This window comes from Odocoileus virginianus, chromosome 2 (genome assembly GCF_023699985.2).
Source record: "Odocoileus virginianus isolate 20LAN1187 ecotype Illinois chromosome 2, Ovbor_1.2, whole genome shotgun sequence".
NCBI classification, from domain to species: Eukaryota; Metazoa; Chordata; class Mammalia; order Artiodactyla; family Cervidae; genus Odocoileus; species Odocoileus virginianus.
In genome coordinates this window covers 6351279-6357278 of record NC_069675.1, presented here as the reverse complement: position 1 = coordinate 6357278, position 6000 = coordinate 6351279, and positions in this window count along the sequence as shown.

Sequence of the window (6000 nt, the reverse complement as noted above, 5' to 3'; positions counted from 1 at the left end):
CCCTACTTTCTAAGAAATTATAAGCTGCAAAAGTATATATATATGTGTATATATATATATAATTTTATCTTGATACTAGGATCACAAATTATATTTTTAAATATTAACTACATAAAATATAAGACTTTTAAAGATTAACTACATAAAATACAAGATTTGTTCACAGCAAAAATTTACCCAAACAATAAATTAATTATATACTTAGCAAAGGACAGGCACAGGAAAATATTTGCAGAATATCCACGTGAAATGAATAGCATACAAATTACATCTTACTAGAGAAGGGACCCCTCCTACACTGTTGGTGGGAATGTAAATTGGTGCAGTCATATGGAGAACAGTATCAGTTCAGTTCAGTCGCTCAGTCATGTCCGACTCTTTGTGACCCCATGAATCGCAGCACGCCAGGCCTCCCTGTCCATCACCAACTCCCGGAGTTTACTCAAACTCATGCCCATCGAGTCGGTGATGCCATCCAGCCATCTCATCCTCTGTCGTCCTCTTCTCCTCCTGCCCCCAATCCCTCCCAGCATCAGGGTCTTTTCCAATGAGTCAACTCTTCGCATGAGGTGGCCACAGTATTGGAGAACAGTACGGAGTTTCCCTAAAAAACTAAAAATAGAGTTACCATATGATCATAGAATTCCACTCCTGGGCATATATCCAGAGAAAAACATGATCCAAAAGGATATATCACCCCAATGTTCATTGCAGCACTGTTTACAATAGCCAGGACATAGAAGCACCCTAAGCGTCTATCGACAGAGAAATAGATAAAGAAGATGTGGTACATATATACAGTGGAAGATCACTCAGCCATTAAAGGGAATGAAATAGTGCCATTTGCAGCAACATAGATGGGCCTAAAGATCATCACACTGAATGAAGTAATTCAGACAGAGAAGGAGAAATACCGTATGACATTCCTTATGTGGACTCTAAAAAGAAATGATACAAACTTACTTACAAAACAGAAACACACAGACTTAGAGAACAAACTTATGGATGCCGGGGAGAAAGTTGGGAGGAAGAACAATTAGGGAGTCTGGGGTGGATATGTACACACTGCTATATTTAAAATGGATAGTCAGCAAGGACCTACTGCATAGCACAGGGCACTCTGCTCAATGTTATGTGGCAGCCTGGATGGGAGGGGAGTTTGAAGGAGAATGGATTCATGTATGTGAATGACTGAGTCCCTTTTCTGTCCACCTGAAACTATCACAACATTCTTAACTGGCTATAACACAATACAAAATAAAAAATATACATATCCTTACTATAGGAAGAGCTGTTACAAATCAATAAGAAAAGAACAAACACCCTAGTAGAAAAGCAGGTAAAGAACATGATTATTACTTTCACAGAAGAGATTCAAAGACATGAACTGAGAAAGGAAAACAACTTTAGTAATAATCAAAGAAAGAAAACTTAAAATCAAAATGAGAGAAAAAGTACTTATTAGATCAACAACTTTTTGGGGGGGGCAGGTGGAATTGGCTTACAAGATAAATCAGGATATGAAGACATGGGCAAGCATGTGCAAGGATTGTGTGTTTCATGAAAAGTAAGAACAACTTTACCAAGGAGCAATTTGATTGTCTCTATTAAAAATTTAAACATGCTTTGGGTTTGATCCCTGGATGGGAAAGATCCCCTAGAGGAGGAAATAGCAACCCACTCCAGTATTCTTGCCTGGAGAATCCCATGGACAGAGAAGCCTGGTGGGCTACAGTCCATGAGGTCGCAAAGAGTTGGACATGACTGAGCGACTAAAAAATAACAAACATGCTCCTTAACCCAACAATTTCATGTCTAAGAAACTATATTAAGAAAAGAATCATCCACTTGTAGAGAGCATTCTGTAGAATTGTATTCATTGCTCTATTGTTTAAAATGAGGGGAGAGGATGAGATTTCCTATTTGTTTAAATGACAAAAAATACTGCCTATTAAACATCAACAACAAAGCTAGTATCATTGAAGAGGAAATAAAGTACGTGATTGAAGCTTTCCCATAAGTGAGTAGAACTCTTTCTTATTTTTACTGTAGTGTTAGTCACTCAGTTGTGTCAAACTCTTTTCGACTCCATGGACTATAGCCCTCCAGTCCCCTCTGTCCATCGGATTCTCCAGGCAAGAATGCTGGAGAGGGTAGCACATTTATAAAGAAGCAATAATTCCTCATTCACTTGACATAATTTGGGAAATCTGAGAGATGACTTAGTGCTGAGAGTCTCTGTCAAACATTAAAACAAGGCAAAGGTCAATTTAAGCCAGTGTAACGTTAATAGCTAAGACAATTCAACTGGATCTGTTGTCAGTTATGACACTCGCCGGATCATCGAAAAAGCAAGAGAGTTCCAGAAAAACATCTACTTTTGCTTTATTGACTATGCCAAAGCCTTTGACTGCATGTATCACAGTAAACTATGGAATATTCTGAAAGAGATGGGAATATCAGATCACCTGACCTACCTCTTGAGAAACCTGTATGCAGGTCAAGAAGCAACAGTTAGAACTGGACATGGGACAACAGACTGGTTCCAAATAGGAAAAGGAGTACATCAAGACTGTATACTGTCACCCTGCTTATTTAACTTATATGCAGACTACATCATGAGAAATGCTGGGCTGGATGAAGCACAAGCTGGAATCAAGATTGCTGGGAGAAATATCAATAACCTCAGATATGCAGATGACAACACTGTTATGGCAGAAAGTAAAGAAGAACTAAAGAGCCTCTTGATGAAAGTGAAAGAGGAGAGTGAAAAAGTTGGCTTAAAGCTCAACATTCAGAAGACTTAAGATCATGGCAACCAGTCCCATTACTTCATGGCAAATAGATGGGGAACCAATGGCTGACTTTATTTTGGGGGGCTCCAAAATCACTGCAGATGGTGATTGCAGTCATGAAAGGAAAAGCTTGCTCCTTGAAAGGAAAGTTATGACCAACCTAGACAGCATATTAAAAAGCAGAGACATTATTTTTCCAACAAAGGTCCGTCTAGTCAAGGCTACGGTTTTTCCAGTGGTCATGTATGGATGTGAGAGTTGGACTATAAAGCTGAGCGCCAAAGAATTGATGCTTTTGAACTGTGGTGTTGGAGAAGACTCTTGAGAGTCCCTTGGACTGCAGGAGATCCAAGCAGTCCATCCTAAAGGAGATCAGTCCTGGGTGTTCATTGGAAGGACTGATGTTGAAGCTGAAACTCCAATACTTTGGCTACCTGATACAAAGAGCTGACTCATTGGAAAAGACCCTGATGCTGGGAAAGATTGAGGGCAGGAGGAGAAGGGGACAACAGAGGATGAGATGGTTGGATGGCATCACTGACTCGATGGGCATGAGTTTGAGTAAACTCTGGGAGTTGGTGATGGACAGGGAGGCCTGGTGTGCTGCGGTCCATGGGGTCACAAAGAGTCGGACACAACTGAGTGACTGAACTGAACTGAACTGAACTGAACAGCACCTCTGGTCTAAAGGCCAATGGCATCCTCCCCCCAGCCCCTGGCCAGCTGGGACAATCAAAGATGTCCTCAGGCATTGCCAACATCTGGGGAGAGCACAGAGTCATTCCTGGTTAAGCATGACTATTCTATGCCCCAAAGCCCTAAGATGATACATCTAAGGATGTCCTTCTCCATATGGTATATTTGATTTTTAAAGAGATCACTATTTTTCTGGTTGCTCTAGGTCTTCTTTGCTGCCTGAGGCCTTTTTCTTATCTCAGTGAGCAGGGGCTACTCTTTCGCAGTGCACAGACTTCTCACTGTGGTGGCTTCTTTGGTTGCAGAGCATGGGCTCTTGGGATACACTGAACTGAACTGATATTAATTATTCATATGAAAATAGCTCTTATAACGTAAATTTAAACATCTATGGGGAAAAAATTAATATTAGTTTCTTAGATCCATTTTCCCCCCAGTACAATGACTTGATTTAAACTAGGGGCTAAAATAAGGAATTTCCTGGTGGTCCAGTGATGAGGACTTGGCACTTTCACTGCTGAGGGTATGGATTTGATCCCTCGTTGGGGATTCTTCAAGATTCGTGACATGGTCAAAAAAGAAAAAAAAGAAAAAGAAAAAGTAAGCCAGTGACTAAATTAATGAATGAATACTTATACTTTATTATGAGTTTTGCTGTGACTTTTCAATCTATATATAAATTGAAAGAGGCAATACAAGAGTTTCACTCTTATTAAATGAATTTTGCAAATAACATAATCTTGGAGAAATTCCATTGAGTATAATTCCAGACTGACAATTCTCCAATACACATTGTAGACTACTTATTTTCCTAACCTCTTGCATTGTCTCTTGTTTGTTTTTACATTTTTGGTGTATTTGTTACACAGGTGAAAAAAAAAAACCCAAAACTATGCCAAACTGGGATTACGATAAAAGACTGACTGCATTTCCTTTCAGTATTATTTTGGGACATTGTTGAACAGTCCTGCTCAAAGATTATTTGATTCTCCAGGGAACGTAGCTTTGTTTGTTATTAATTTCTACTAACTATGGCCCAGATTCTTAATTGTAGGTTTTTGTCCAGTAGACTTGCAAAGATTTGTCTGGTGAAGAAAGTTCCACCAAAGGTTACAGTTTTCTTGCCCTGGCAGCATGTAATTAGCTTTGTTTCTAACACTCAGTCTTGTGGGCTGAATGTTATACCCTCACCAAATTCATATGCTGAAGCCTTGACCCCCAGTGCCTCAGAATGTACTTGGAGATAGAGTTTTAAGGAGGTAATTAAGTTAAAAATGGGGTCATTGGGGTGGGCCCCAATCCAATAGAACTGGTGTCCTAAGGGGAAGAGGAGATCAGGACACAGACATGCGCAGAGGACAGACCACAGGAGGACACAGAGAAGCCAGCCATCTTCAGCCAACCAGAGAGGGCGTAGAAAAACCTACCCCCCGACACCTCCATCTCTGAGCTCTATCCCCTAAGATCATGAGCTACCAGGTTTCTGCCATGAAGGCCTGTGCTGCTTAGTATGGTAGCCTTAGTAAACCAACACACTTAGCAAAGTTGTTTCAGCCCTACTTTCCTGACTGAATAAACAAACTCTTCCAAGAAGGAGCTTTAGCGTCTTGATGAATCTCCAACTAATGTGTTAAATAAACACTCTACATTTGAATGAAAGTCAAATAAACTTCTAACGTTTCAGACATTGTATTTTGACAAAAAGCAATAATATCTTCTCCCTGTTCTCCTATCGGACATTTACTCCATCCAAGTCTTCATTTCCAAATGTCCTATTGTTAATTCTTTTGATATCTGCTAACACATCCTCCAGTTAGTCATCAGCCAATATTTTTATCAGCCTTTTTTTTTTTGTCTTTGTGGGGTTTTTTTAGCATCCTCCAGAGACTTCAGTTAGAATGCCCTGTGCCAGCCCTTTTCCAGGTGATCCAGATATTTTTCCTGCCTTCTTTGTGTTATCTTAGGTTAAAGGTTGCTGACAGATTTTCAGCCACTGAAAGGTCCAAGCCTTAAATTCCAGAAGGCAGGCAGGTGAGGGAAACTGAGGCGTCTGAGGCTTAAGAAAGCTGTTATGGGGACTTATCCGGTGGTCCAGTGGTTAAGAATCCGCCTATCAATACAGAGAAAGCGGGTTCCACCCCTTGCCCAGGAACTGAGCTCTCACATGCCCTCGAGCAACCAAGCCCGAGTGCCACAGCTCTGGAAGCCCACGTGTCAGAGCGCGTGCTCCCCAACAAGAGGAGCCGGTGCCTTGTAAGGAAGAGGAGTCCCTGCTCACCGCCATGGAAGAAAGCCCTTGTGCTGCCAAAAGTAAATAAATGAAGAGATAGACACTTAAAAAAAAAAAACCTGTTAGGGAGCAGTCATCTGGCCCATCATGGGGGCTGTTCTGTGGGGAGCGTGACACTCGGGATTCTGTGTCAGCCCCATTTCAGTGATGTTAGCAGACATAAAGTCTAATAGAGCCCTTTTGCAATTCATCTGGGACCTTATCTTTAATCTCACCCAT